This window comes from Nerophis ophidion, linkage group LG01 (genome assembly GCF_033978795.1).
Source record: "Nerophis ophidion isolate RoL-2023_Sa linkage group LG01, RoL_Noph_v1.0, whole genome shotgun sequence".
Taxonomy (NCBI): domain Eukaryota; kingdom Metazoa; phylum Chordata; class Actinopteri; order Syngnathiformes; family Syngnathidae; genus Nerophis; species Nerophis ophidion.
In genome coordinates, this window is record NC_084611.1 from 70,014,419 (window position 1) to 70,029,334 (window position 14,916).

Genomic DNA, 14,916 nt, shown 5'->3' on the forward strand with positions numbered 1-14,916 from the left:
ATTAGTTTTAAGACAGCAGAGTTGCGCAGCGGGAAAGTGCTGGGCCCATAACCCAGAGGTTGATGGTTCGAAACCATCCTCTGCTAAGGTTTAGATTTCAGGTGAATCTTTGACTGATTCTTTTATTGAAACAAAGGCCAACACCCATTCAGCCCACAGCTGTCTTCTCTAACTCTTTGGGAGTTACATTTATGATTCCTGCTAAGGTGAGAGTTTAAACATCTTATAAGTCAATCTCAACAGTACAGTTACAATCCATCCAACGCCCGGAGAATACAGTGACTTGAATGAATGACAGATTTCACTGGTTTGTGCATGACATTCTCATGGAACCCAGCATTCATGATGTTGAAGCCTGAGGTCTGCCTGTATGAGAACCCTCTAAATTTGGTGTTGTGTGTGCTCAGCTGAACATGAGCTGATCAGGTATGTTGCAAACTACTTCATGATAAAAACACAGGACCTTGCTATTATTTATTTCCCGGTTTATGTATAAAGGTAAGAAGTAAAGTCAAAAAAAGGCTTGTTTCCACCCTGTTTCGAACAGGGGACCTATCGCGTGTTAGGCGAATGCGATAACCACTACACCATGGAAACTGCTGCAAGAACACACCTTTGTCAAGACTCACAAGTTGATATTCGGCCGATGGAAAACATGTGGCTCGCAAGTCTCATTGCTGTGTTTAACTGCATTGCATTTCTTGCCTTTTGTGGATGTTGTTATATCCCTTGTGCACGTAGAATGTGTTCCACTTCGTATCATTTCAAACGCTCTTCCTCTTAACTGAGTTCATGAACAAATGTTGTTATGCAGGCATTGGTGGTTCAGTGGAAGAATTCTCGCTTGCCATGCGGGAGACCCGGGTCCGATTCCCAGCCAATGCATCTGTTGCTTTTTTTAGATCTTAAATAATATTCATAAGGGACAAAAGCAATGTTTGTGACAACCGCAAGACACAGGCATTCCACTCAGAAGGCATATTGGACTCACCAAAGACTGAAGCAGAGTACTCCAAGTTACTCCCATCCAAAGACAATGACATTGGGCCATCGTAACAAGAGATTTTCTAATAATTGGGGGAGTAATGAATCAAATTTGAAAGTCAGTCTCCGCGGCGCAATTGGTCAGCGCGCTCGGCTGTTAACTGAGAGGATGGTTGTTCAAGCCCACCCAGGGACGATGCTTTACCACGAGCACAATTTGAGGGTTTTCTTGTACAGCCCGTGTCCTTTTCTAAATTGGCACAATAGTTTCGAGATAAAACGTGTGCCACGTTTGCAACCGTGCTTTTTTAAAATAGTGATAATCAATGCTCTCCCCTCAAATTGGCGATACGTTGAGTATAGGGTTATAGGCATCAAGTTGAAAACCATGATGTTCCAGGCGCTGTAGCTGTCAGTCAAGATGCCTGTTTGTTAAACGGGAGATGTTTGGCTGAAATCCTGTCAGTGTCTTGGTGTTTTTTCTGTATCACTTTCTCAGTTTTTTCCTAAACCACGTGAATGTGGGCCTAACTTCTATTCGTTTTGAATGAAATCCCAATGGATCCACAGAGTTTGATGTTTATTACAATTTCTTAATAAGAAATGCCATTTTAAATGTGGACAAAACCAGCACTCAGAAATAAACACGACTTCAGTTGGGTTCCAAATCTGGATACTAACCAGAGTAAGCCCTATTAGGTTTAAGACAGCAGAGTGGCGCAGCGGGCGCGTGCTGGGCCCATAACCCAGAGGTCGATGGATCGAAACCATCCTCTGCTAAGGTTTAGGTTTCAGGTGAATCTTTGACTGATTCGTGTATTGAATCAAAGGCCAACACCCATTCAGCCCACAGCTGTCTTCTCTAACTCTTTGGGAATTACATTTATGATTCCTGCTAAGGTGAGAGTTTAAACGTCTTATAAGTCAATCTCAACAGTACAGTTACAATCCATCCAAAGCCCGGAGAATACAGTGACTTGAATGAATGACAGATTTCACTGGTTTGTGCATGACATTTCCATGGAACCCAGCATTCATGATGTTGAAGCCTGAGGTCTGCCTATATGAGAACCCTCTAAATTTGGTGTTGTGTGGTCAGCTGAACATGAGCTGATCAAGTATGTTGCAAACTACTTCATGATAAAAACACAGGACCTTGCTATTATTTATTTCCCGGTTTATGTATAAAGGTAAGAAGTAAAGTCAAAAAAAGGCTTGTTTCCACCCTGTTTCAAACAGGGGACCTTTCTCGTGTTAGGCGAACGTGATAACCACTATACTATGGAAACTGCTGCAAGAACACACTTTCGTCAAGACTTACAAGTTGATATTCGGCCGATGGAAAACATGTGGCTCGCAAGTCTCATTGCTGTTAGTAGCTGCATTGCATTTATTGCCTTTTGTGGATGTTGTTATATCCCTTGTGCACGTAGAATATGTTCCACGTTGTAGCATTTCAAACGCTCTTCCTCTTAACCGAGTTCATGAACCAACATTGTATGCAGGCATTGGTGGTTCAGTGGTAGAATTCTCGCTTCCCATGCGGGAGACCCGGGTCCGATTCCCGGCCAATGCATCTGTTGCTTTTTTTAGATTTTAAATAATATTCATAAGGGACAAAAGCGATTTTTGTGACAACCGCAAGACACAGGCATTCCACTCAGAAGGCATATTGGACTCACCGAAGACTGAAGTGGAGTACTCCAAGTTACTCCCATCCAAAGACAATGACATTGGGCCATCGTAACAAGAGATTTTCTAATAATTGGGGGAGTAATGAATCAAGTTTAGAAGTCAGTTTCTGTGGCGCAATTGGTCAGCGTGCTCGACTGCTAACTGAGAGGATGTGGGTTCAAGCCCACCCATGGACGACACTTTGCCATGAGCACAGTTTGAGGGTTTTCTTGTACAACCCGTGTGCTTCTCTAAATTGGCACAATTGTTTTGAGATAAAACGTGTGCCACGTTTGCAACCCTGCTTGTTTAAAATACTGATAATCAATGCTCTCCCCTCAAATTGGCGATACGTTGAGTACAGGGTTATAGGCATCAAGTTGAAAACCATGATGTTCCAGGCACTGTAGCTGTCAGTCAAGATGCCTGTTTGTTAAACGGGAGATGTTTGGCTGAAATCCTGTCAGTGTCTTGGTGTTTTTTCTGTATCACTTTCTCAGTTTGTTCTCAAACCACATGAATGTGGGCCTAACTTCTATTCGTTTTGAATGAAATCCCAATGGATCCACAGAGTTTGATGTTGACTACAATTTCTTACAACTCCTACACTTCCTGTTCATGGGAAAGGACGCAAAAGAAAAAGGCTCCGCTTTTGCTACCGGAGTTTTTGTTTATTCTGAAGATTTTGACCACTTATTTGCGACCACAGCCACAGGGGAGTAACCTGGCATCCTTGACCTCATTTTGGTCAGTTGCGAGGCACTGATACGCTGAAATAAGGCAAGTTAGATGAGTCGTTTGCCTCAAGCCATCGGCGCCTTACCGCAGCTCAAAGCGGTTGCCTAGCAACCAAAAACTACGGCGAGTTTACAGCTGTTTTAAAGTGCTTCCAACGTCGCAGTGTTTTAAGTTGACAGACTAACACCTCAAATTGATCTGTGAACAACACAAGGTACTCATTGTTGGAACAACCAAGTTAAACCTGCTGCAAGTGGCTAAAGTAACTGCCGTTTAATACACAAGAGGCACTGACGTCATCGATCTGCCGCTATGCCAAAAGCTAAAGGGAAGACTGAAAGCCCGAAACCTTCGGTGTCAGCCAACACAGGACACAACTGGGACCAAGATTTGAGACTGGATACAGGACATGATGGGGAACAAGGAGTACTACTAAAAATACTCCTTGAAATGAAAGAAGAAATTAAAGAAATAAAAAAAGATCAGAAAAAAGCAATGGAAGAACACAAACAAGATGTGAAAAGTCTGCAGCAAAATATTGAAAGTCTGCAAACTCAAATCATCACCAGAAAAAATGAAGTCTCTGATGTGTGCCAACATTTGAAGACCTTTCAAGAAGAAATGCGCCAACAAATGAAGACCTTTCAAGAAGAAATGCGCCAACAAATGAAAACCTTTCAAGAAGAAATGTGCCAACAAATGAAGACCCTTCAAGAAGAAAACTACACGCTGTGGAATATCATAGATGAAATGGAGCAGGATAAACGAATGAATGAAATCATTGTGACAGGGCACCGAATTAAACCAAGATCCTATGCGAAAGCTGTGAATAATGAAGGTGAACCAGATGAAATGGATCTTGTCTCGGCAGAACAGCAAGTAGTCAACTTCCTGCAAACAAAGGAAATTGAAATCGACATTAATACCATCGAAACATGCATCCCACTGAACAGAAGAGACAACAACGCCACTCCAGTTGTGCTTGTGAAATTTGTAAACAGAAAATCTAAAATGGCATTGCTGAGACAGGGAAAGAAGCTGAAGGGAACAAATGTGTACATGAATGAGCATCTCACTAAACGTAATGCTGGAATCGCCAAGAAAGCACGCGGCTTGAGAAAGCAGGGAAAAATCCAGGGAACTTGGAGCGCCAACTGTAAAATCTACATCAAGCTGAATGGAGGTCCAGAAGCAAGAGTAATTGTTGTCAATGACATCAAAGACCTGGACAAATTTTAAGTTTACACAGCTTCCACAATAACGATGATAATGGACTCTGACAGAAAACAAGCACCTAAATTCAACATCAACACTACTATACTGCAAGGGACGACTAAAAAAGAAGACTCAGATTCAGGACTGCATCCATCTACACTTATAGAAATTATTGAAACGACATCAAAGATTGTTGAGCAAGGAAATATGGAACTACAAAACTTCTGCAACAAAGAGCACAAAAAACAGGATTTGGAAAACGATATAGATCCAGATACAAATTTTTTTTCCCACATTAGTAATAATTGTTTTTATTACACAGATGAGCAATATAATAGCAACATTAAAAGTGACAACAAATTGTCAATTATTCATTTTAATAGCAGAAGCTTGTATGCAAACTACAACAACATTAAGAACTTTTTGGAACACATCAACGAACCCTTCAAAGTGATCGCCATCACAGAAACATGGATTGATGATAAAAAAGGAATAGATTTTGATCTGGAAGGATATGAACTAAACTATATTAACAGAACCAACAAAAATGGAGGAGGAGTAGCTGTGCATGTGATGAAGAACCTGAACTACAAAGTGGTAAAAAACATGTCATTTGCTATAGATAACATCTTAGAATGTATTACCATTGAAATATGTCAGGAAAATAGCAAAAACATAGTAATTAGTTGTATATACAGATCACCTAAGTCAAGTATAGAAACATTTGAAGAATGGATCAAGGCAACTTACATGGACAATGGTAAAAAAATAATTTTCTTATGCGGTGACTTTAATATTGACTTATTGAACCCTAACAAGCAAAAGTTTATTGATGACTTCATTGATACAATGTACAGCATCAGTTTATATCCTAAAATCACAAAGCCAAGCAGAATCACAGGACACTGTGCCACGCTTATTGATAATATTTTTACTAATGATTTTGATAATAACACTACAAGTGGTTTACTTATAACCGACGTTAGTGATCATCTGCCAGTTTTTACAATATATGATGGAAACTGTAAAAAGAACACGGAAGACAAAAGGACATTTCAAAGACTGTGCACAGAGAAGAGGATGATTGCTTTCAAAATGGAGCTACAAAAGCAAGATTGGGACAATGTGTACAATGAAGAAGAGGTTGATGAAGCATATGAATATTTCTTAAACAAGTTCATAATACTTTATGACAAACATTGTCCATGGAGACAACTCAGTAGTAAACAGAGAAAGAATAATCAACCATGGATGACAAAAGGATTAAAAAATGCTTGTAAGAAGAAGAATACGCTATATAGAAAATTTATAGTACAAAGAACTACTGAGGCAGAAGTTAAGTACAAAAAGTATAAAAACAAGTTAACAAACATACTACGATCATGTAGAAAAGAATATTACAGTGAATCATCGGACAGGAACAAAAATAATATGAGAGCAACATGGGGCATTCTCAATAGCATTATTAAAAATGGCACTAAGAGGGATTACCCCCATTACTTCTTAGACAGAAATAAACATAATGACAACATAAAGGAAGTAGTTGAAAGCTTTAATAACTACTTTGTAAATATTGGACCAAAATTGGAAGAAAGGATTCCAGACCCAGTTTCAATTGAGGACTATTATGATACCATAGAGCGAAATCCCAACTCCATGTTCCTCAGTAATGTGACACAGGAGGAAATAGTTAAAATTGTGAAAAAATGTAAATCAAAGACTTCAACTGATTGTAATGGAATTGATATGGATACGATAAAAAAGGTGATTGATGAGATCTCAGGACCATTAATGTATATTAGTAACCTATCATTTCAAACAGGTACATTTCCAAACAAAATGAAAATAGCTAAAGTTGCACCAATTTATAAGACTGGTGATAAACATCTATTTACAAATTATAGACCTGTTTCTTTACTTCCACAATTTTCTAAAATCATTGAAAAACTGTTCAATAACAGATTAGAGAGTTTCATAAATAAATATAGAATACACGAAGAGAACCAATATGGATACAGAGCTAATGTTTCAACTTCAATGGCTTTAATTGAAATCACAGAAGAAATTACCAATGCAATAGATAATAAAAAATGTGCGGCAGCAGTGTTTATGGATCTAACTAAAGCATTTGACACAATTAATCACAATATTTTAATAAAAAAACTGGAACGATATGGCATCAGAGGGTTAGTCTTAAATTGGATAAGAAGTTATCTAACGAACAGGAAACAATACGTGAAGCTAGGCGAACATACTTCTACAATGCTAAATATTTCCTGTGGTGTACCTCAGGGATCAATACTGGGACCTACATTTTTCAATCTCTATATAAATGACATTTGTAAAGTTACAAGAGATTTAAAGTTAGTATTATTTGCGGATGATACAACAGCCTTTTGTTCAGGAGAGAACACACAGTGGATAATACAAATAATAACAGAAGAAATGAACAAATTAAAAAAATGGTTTGACAAAAACAGACTATCATTGAATCTCAGTAAAACTAAAATAATGCTATTTGGTAACAGTAGAAAAGAAAGTCAAACACAAATACAAATAGACGGAATAGAAATTGAAAGAGTAAATGAAACCAAATTTCTAGGTATAATGATTGATGATAAATTGAACTGGAAATCTCATGTAAAAAATATACAACATAAAGTTGCAAGAAATACATCAATAATGAATAAAGCCAAATATTTTCTAGACCAAAAATCACTTTATATTCTCTACTGCTCACTAGTGTTACCATATCTGAGTTACTGTGTAGAAATATGGGGAAATAATTACAAAAGTACACTTCATTCACTAACAGTGTTACAAAAAAGATCAGTTAGAATAATACATAATGTTGGATATAGAGAACATACAAACCCTTTATTTATTGAATCAAAGATACTGAAATTCCACGACATAGTGGAATTGCAAACAGCTAAGATTATACACAAAGCAAACTATAACCTGCTTCCCAAGAATATACAACAATTCTTCTCAACAAAAGAAGAGAAATATAATCTTAGAGAAAAATGTAATTTAAAACATTTGTATGCACGTACAACACTTAAAACCTTCAGTATATCAGTATGTGGAATTAAATTATGGAATGGATTAAGCAAAGCAATCAAACAATGTACTAATATGATCCATTTCAAGAAACTCTTCAAACTGGAAGTGTTAACAAAGTACAAAAATGAAGAACCATGATAAACATTCTGATTTTACTCACACATTCATTTTCAAAGTAATCTGACTTATCTCATCGTATGGATTAAAATTTAAGCAATTATTTATTTATTTATTTATTTGTATTGTGATTACTTATTACTTATGGAGTATACATTGTGAATACATTGAGAACAGGAAGTGAACAAAAGTTTTAGCAACTGTTATGTAAAGAAAAGGGGTAGGATTAAATAAGCTCTGCTTCTTCCTCCTCCTTTTCGAACATGTTGGAAAGAGAAACTGGAAATTGTGATGTATCATGTTGTATGCTTGCATGTTCGAAATAAACTCAAACTAAACTTAATAAGAAATCCCATTTTAAATGTGGACAAAACCAGCACTCAGAAATAAACACGACTTCAGTTGGGTTCCAAATCACTTTGTTACTAGTAGTTTGTCTGGATACTAACCAGAGTAAGCCCTTTTAGGCTTAAGACAGCAGAGTGGCGCAGCGGCAGCGTGCTGGGCCCATAACCCATAGGTCGATGGATCGAAACCATCCTCTGCTAAGGTTTAGGTTTCAGGTGAATCTTTGACTGATTCGTGTATTGAAACAAAGGCCAACACCCATTCAGCCCACAGCTGTTGTCAAAATAAGTAGAAACCCCCCTGTAGAGGACCTATTTAACCGCGTATTTCCCCGCTTTAGGGGTTAAAAGCAAGGCTGGACCGTAGGGCCCCACTGGTGTATAATGAAGGCCAGGAATGTAATTGCTTATGTAAACTGTATCTGTGATAGTACTCACAAAAGGTGATGATGTATAAATAATCAAATGAGTAAATCAACATGTGAAAAGGATAGGTGACCTTTGACCAACATTCAGGTATGGCAAAGTGGAAGGCTACTCTAGACAACCATCTGCGTTAGTTAAAACCTTCTCAGCACAAGTGTAATGTAAAAAAAAAAAAACCTTCTCAGCAACAAGGCAGTAAGGAGGAACTTGTTGTGACAGGACACTGATGAGGAACATGTTGTTGGAGCCATAAACATCACGCGGTAGCGGAGGTTGACGTGACATAGCGCGTGCTGATGTGGGGGAATAACGGGATGTTGGGCAAGAGTCCGAAAGACTCCGGATGCAGCCAGTTTTAGGATAGCAACAAGTATACTGAGCCAATGGAGAGTTGGTGCAAGAGTCACATGTGTAACAACCAATGTATTGATGAGAATAATGTCATGTGTTGTATCTCCATAGCAATGATATAGCAACGGGGTAACCACCCCGAAACCGAAGGTATATAGCAATGTTGAATTCGCTATTATACGGGATTTCGTTCTTCAACGTTGCATCGAATGGACCACAGGAAAGACCTCTGAACTGCCTGGACTGAAAAGAACATTCCCAGCTCTCCAAACAGAACTCAATTCGACTAAGAAGAGACTTTCCTCCATTTCCGATCTCCCCCTGCGACGAAGGCAAAAGGGGAACAAGACTTTCGCTCTGTCCAGCCGAGGACGCAGGGCGTTGGCCGCTCGGGCTTTGGCTCTCGGCCACCACCACTTCTCCTTTTTGGCCTCCCCTCTTCTGTCTCGCAGCCGAAAGCTGGATGTGATCGCCGGGCCGGGCGACCCATCTGGCTTCCTCCAAATTGCATTTTTGAACACTTTTAGACTTTTTCCCTTTTTGGAAAGCTCGCTTCGATTCCTTCCCTTTTAGGGACACTTTTCGGGTTTTTAACGCGTTTGATTTATTGACACCTCAGTATCCCAATTTAAGCACTTTTTCCCATTTTGGGGTTTTTGTAGTTTTTGGTTTACTGTGACTTAATTCAGGATTTTTCCCATTTTTGGGGATAGTCTCTTTTTAGGCTGCATTAGATACAGCCTCCCAATTTAAGCACTTTTTCCCATTTTGGGGTTTTTGTAGTTTTCGGTTAACCGACTTGATTTTGATTTTTCCGATTAATGAGAATCGATGCGAGCTCTCCTCTTTTTGGGAACACTCCCGACATCCCCTGAAGAACCTGGCACAGTAAGACCCGCCTCAACTTTTATTACGAATGATTTATTGCAATGATTTTAACCATGATTCTTTGATTATTGATGATTATTTGGAATGATTTATTGACGCTGTGCAAGGCTTACGCTATTGAACCTGTATTAAAAAGCATCATCTAAAACTAGAATAATTTCATGTCCCTGTTTACCACCTCGTCCTAGAAGTAATGTTTCAGGGCTTTCACGTGTCCACCACCTAGCTCTGAAGGGTCACTCTAACGCAGTCCACTTACAATATGTCCTGCAAGGGCTTTTACATATCCTAGCCCCCGAATTTAACCTAGTCAGTAACAAGAGCCAAGATTCATTAGAGGTGAGCTACTCATAAACGGCGGGATCCGTGATTTAAACCTGGCCTTAGGAGATAGGCTTCTCTGCCGGGGGGACCACGGAAGGAAGAAGGACAGACGCCGGACCACCGGGACGATCCCAGGGTAGTAGAACTAGGCTCATACTAGTAGTTTGTCTGGATACTAACCAGAGTAAGCCCTATTAGGTTTAAGACAGCAGAGTGGCGCAGCGGGAGCGTGCTAGGCCCATAACCCAGAGGTCGATAGATTGAAACCATCCTCTGCTAAGGTTTAGGTTTCAGGTGAATCTTTGACTGAAGGCTTGTTTCCAACCTGTTTCGAACAGGGGACCTTTCGCGTGTGAGGTGAATGTGATAACCACTACACCGTGGAAACTGCTGCAAGAACACACCTTTATCAAGACTTACAAGTTCATATTCGGCCGATGGAAAACATGTGGCTCATAAGTCTCATTGCTGTTTTTAGCTGCATTGCATTTCTTGCCTTTTGTGGATGTTGTTATATCCCTTAATAAATGAATGCATCTGATACCTATCGTTGTTTTGGTTTTAAGAATGTTCAAACTGAACATTCACAAATAACTCTACCAAAAGTACCCGAAGTACCAGAAATTAAGTTATGGTGGGGCCTGCATTTTCAGTGAAGAGTTGATTCCAGCTGCCTGAAAATCTATCTATCTCACCCTGGTGACTCATCCTTACCCCCCCTGCATACTGTGAAAACCATGTGATGATTGGACCTCCACAGGCGGAGTTAGGGGGGGGTGCTTTTTCAGGCAGCACCAACAGCCCACCTGCCGGAAAATGCACCCCCTGTCTATCTATGGCTAGGATAGTCGTAGGGACATGAAACTCACCCTATTAACTCATCCTTACCCCCCCTGTATACTGTGAAAACCATGTGATGATTGGACCTCCACAGGCAGCACCAACAGCCCACCTGCCGGAAAATGCACCCCCTATCTATCTCTGGCTAGGATGGTCGTAGAGACATGAAACTCACCCTAGTAACTCATCCTTACCCCCCCCTGCATACTGTGAAAACCATGTGATGATTGGACCTCCACAGGCGGAGTTAGGGGGGGGGTGCTTTTTCAGGCAGCACCAACAGCCCAACTACCGGTAAATGCACCCCCTGTCTATCTCTGGCTAGGATGGTCGTAGAGACATGAAACTCACCCTAGTGACTCATCCTTACCCCCCCCCCCCTGTATACTGTGAAAACCATGTGATGATTGGACCTCCACAGGTGGAGTTAGGGGGGGGTGCTTTTTCAGGCAGCACCAACAGCCCACCTGCCGGAAAATGCACCCCCTATCTATCTCTGGCTAGGATGGTCGTAGAGACATGAAACTCACCCTAGTGACTCATCCTTACCCCCCCCCCCCCCCCCCCCCCCCCCATCCCCTGTATACTGTGAAAACCATGTGATGATTGGACCTCCACAGGCGGTGTTGGGGGGGGGGGGGGGGGGGGGGGGTGCTTTTTCAGGCAGCACCAACAGCCCACCTGCCGGAAAATGCATGTTTTTCCCCTCTGAACTCTCTCCCTTTGTTTATAATGCCAATTTTTTTCTGGATTTAGTCTCTATAAACTCCAAGGAAAACAATACCCGGCTGGGGACAATTTTTGAAATCGGTCTCCAAACAAGCGGCCCGCCGGCCTCCAAAATCCGTCACTCGCTTGCGTCACTCGTCTCGAAAAGTGTCCAAACTCGGCTCGGAAATCGCCTCTTTCAGCATAAAAAAGTACATAAAAAGTTGAAATAATCCAAGTTTTCCTTACTTGTGAATGTTTAAAAATTGTGAGCCTTTAATGAGTTTGGCGTCATTCAAGTGCCTTTAATGATTTCACCGTCTTAAACTTAAATGTTTTTCAATTTTAAGTTATTTACTGAATTTGAATGAGCCTATAGGGCTTTGCACTTTGTTTATTATATATATGTTTTTTGGTATTCTATTTTAGTTACTTTGAATTTACACCTTCCTGGCGCTGTTTTGTTCTGTTTTTATAATGTTTTGTAATGTTTTATACTGTTATTGGACTTATTGTGATTATTTTTTTCTCAACTATTTGTAAATGTTGAAATTTATAAATAAACATTAAAAGAAAAACTCGGCTGGTTCTATTTTTGTTACTTTGAATGTACAACCCACTTGCGATGTTTTGTACTGTTTTAATTATGTTTTGTAATGTTTTATACTGTTGTTGGACTTATTTTGATTATTGTTTCTCAACTGTTTGTAAATGTTGAATATTATAAATAAACATAAAAAAAAAAAAACTCGGCTGTAATGACCGACGTGGCTGAAATCGCCTCTTTCGGCATGCAAAATGTACATAACAAGGTGACATAATCCAAGTTTTCCTTACTTGTGGATGGATTAAAAATTGTGAGCCTTAATGATTTCGCCGTCATTCAGGCCATTCAGATAAGGCGAAAACAATAACCGTTTAATATTGGAATATTTGCTGTCCCAAAAATGTATTGTCTACCTTGACAGCTTACTGTAAAGAATATATACACCAAAGTGAGCCTCTATATCAGGGGTGTCCAAACTTTTTCCACTTAGGTGGTTTCAAAGTTGTTTCCATTTGGATGTTACAATTCAGAAAAAGTACAGTGTTATTTCAATGTAACACAAAACAAATAAAAATCGATACCAAAAATACTGCATTTGTTTTTATTTGCCAATGACTTTGATAGGAAGCCATATAACTTCTCACAATTTACGTTATCTTTTCTCGATTAAACTCTATAGTAAATTTGAATAAACTAAACATAGTTGATTTTACGTTATTGTGTATCGATAAGTGTTGAATTACAATAATATCATTTAATGCCCTTTTAAGGTGAAATATCACCACCTGTGTTTTTTTCCATTGCCAATGTATCAATCCGCGTTTGCAATTAATAGATCCTTACAAAAATCGATAGTTTGGCAAATGTCCAAAGTGGTTTCAAGATATCAATATCAAAACATAATTAAAGCGCTCTTTTGCAATTTTTAAGCATTTTTTTTTTCTCTACCTTGGATTCAAAAATCGGCCCAGTGTTGTAGTCACCTTTTCAATTGAGTGAAAATGGATCCTTCTCTGTATAAGGCTATTTTGGACTACAAGACTAAAGGTATTTATTCAGCGGCCATCTCCAAAAGAGAAAAGAATGAAATGCGCCGAAAAGCTGCAAGGTATAATGTTCAAGGTGAGTGACATTTTCAGAAACTTTTATATTCAAGAGATTTGTAGAAGTCTTTAATGGCACACGCCTTGTTAGCGTCCCAGAACGTGTTCAGCAGACTTGTCGACTAAAAATTACTCACGCATTGTGCTTATTAATTTCTACTGTTGATCGGGAAGACGGTCATAAATTAGATAACTTAATGTCAAATCAGTCTCCAGAATGTATTGTTCTCTCTGGGTGCTTCCTAAGGTTAAACGACAGATAAAACTATTCCCAAAATGCATAAAAAATGATGCACATGTTATATTGCCCTACTTTTAGCCATGTAACGATAGAAATGTGAAAAAAACATGAAAACCTGTAGTACATTTGCAGATACAGAACTTGCACACTGTGACAATAATGGTATTGTATAATTGTGTTATCAATCATTTTTAAAGACGTTATAATTGTTTAGTTAACTTCCCTGTCATTGTATTTTAAATCCACTTCCAAATTCTTCATATTATTTTATTAGAAGATACTATTTAAAAGTAGGCCCCTAAGTTTGAACGTGTGAGTCAATTGTGTGTGTGTCCTGTGAAGGACTTGTTACCTGCCCAGGATGTTTTCCTACCTTGCCCAATATATGCTAAGATAGACTGCAGCACCACCTGTGACCCTGATTATGGGTAAGTGGTGCCTTAGGTAAGGATGGACAATGGTTATTGCATGAAATCTTACACAATAATCTCTTGTTGCGAGAATATTTCCTTTGCCTGTGTCTCCATTTTTTTTTATTTTATTTTGCTACAGGTTTCTCTGCAAATCATTTTACATGATACAAATTTTCATCAGGAAATTTTAAACAATTCATGCAGTTGCAGCTGAACATGGAGGCTCCATGGCTACTTTTTATTCATAAAATTCATCTTTAACATTGGGTGTCTCAACATGATAAGTTAACCCATTTGGCTGTAGCAACCTTCACAAGAAAATGTTTCTTGGTGTTGATATATTTTCCAATGTATTTCTTAGGAGAGGAACTCTACTACGTCGGTCTGACCAGATCCTCTACAACTAAGGTTGTGTGTGGACCGAAAGAGGCCAATGATGTCTTTACAGTTTCATGCCAGTACCATTGGAGCACACACGGGTCAAAAAAAGACCCGAGACGCCATTTCCAGGCGATATTTCTGGCCTGAAATGGCCGTTGACATCGATAAATGGGTAATTCAATGACACTTGAAGAAAATTCGCTTTTCATAAAATCCTACTAGAAGTTTCCTTTATTACACAGTTTTATAACTGGTCCTTATGCTATTTCACAGAATATGAAATGACAGTCACCAAATGTTGCCAGCTGATGGTAACGTTATTCATATGAATTGTGTTCTTTGCAGGTGGCCGATTGTATTGTTTGCCAGGCCGGCCAGACCATAATAAAAAAGGAGGTAGAATATACACCTATAAAGGTAAATATCCATCCACCCATCCATTTGCTACCGTTTATTCCCTTTTGGCGTCACGGGGGCGCTGTCGCCTATCGCAGCTACAATCGGGCGGAAGGCATTTTACACCCTGGTCAAGTCGCCACCTTATCGCAGGGCC

At 39.3% G+C, this 14,916-nt stretch overlaps 1 long non-coding RNA gene and 3 other non-coding genes across 4 annotated transcripts in view; 3 read left to right on the top strand and 1 right to left on the bottom strand.

Annotated features, from left to right (window-relative positions):
• The window catches only part of LOC133538479 (uncharacterized), a 71,241-nt gene that overhangs the window by 52,513 nt on the left and 3,812 nt on the right, over positions 1-14,916 (top strand). The window lies entirely within an intron of this gene.
• trnav-aac (transfer RNA valine (anticodon AAC)) lies at positions 525-597 on the bottom strand. The gene has a single exon. It is a non-coding gene; the product is annotated as a tRNA-Val (tRNA).
• trnag-gcc (transfer RNA glycine (anticodon GCC)) lies at positions 815-885 on the top strand. Its single transcript has one exon. It is a non-coding gene; the product is annotated as a tRNA-Gly (tRNA).
• On the top strand, positions 2,490-2,560 carry trnag-ccc (transfer RNA glycine (anticodon CCC)). Its single transcript has one exon. It is a non-coding gene; the product is annotated as a tRNA-Gly (tRNA).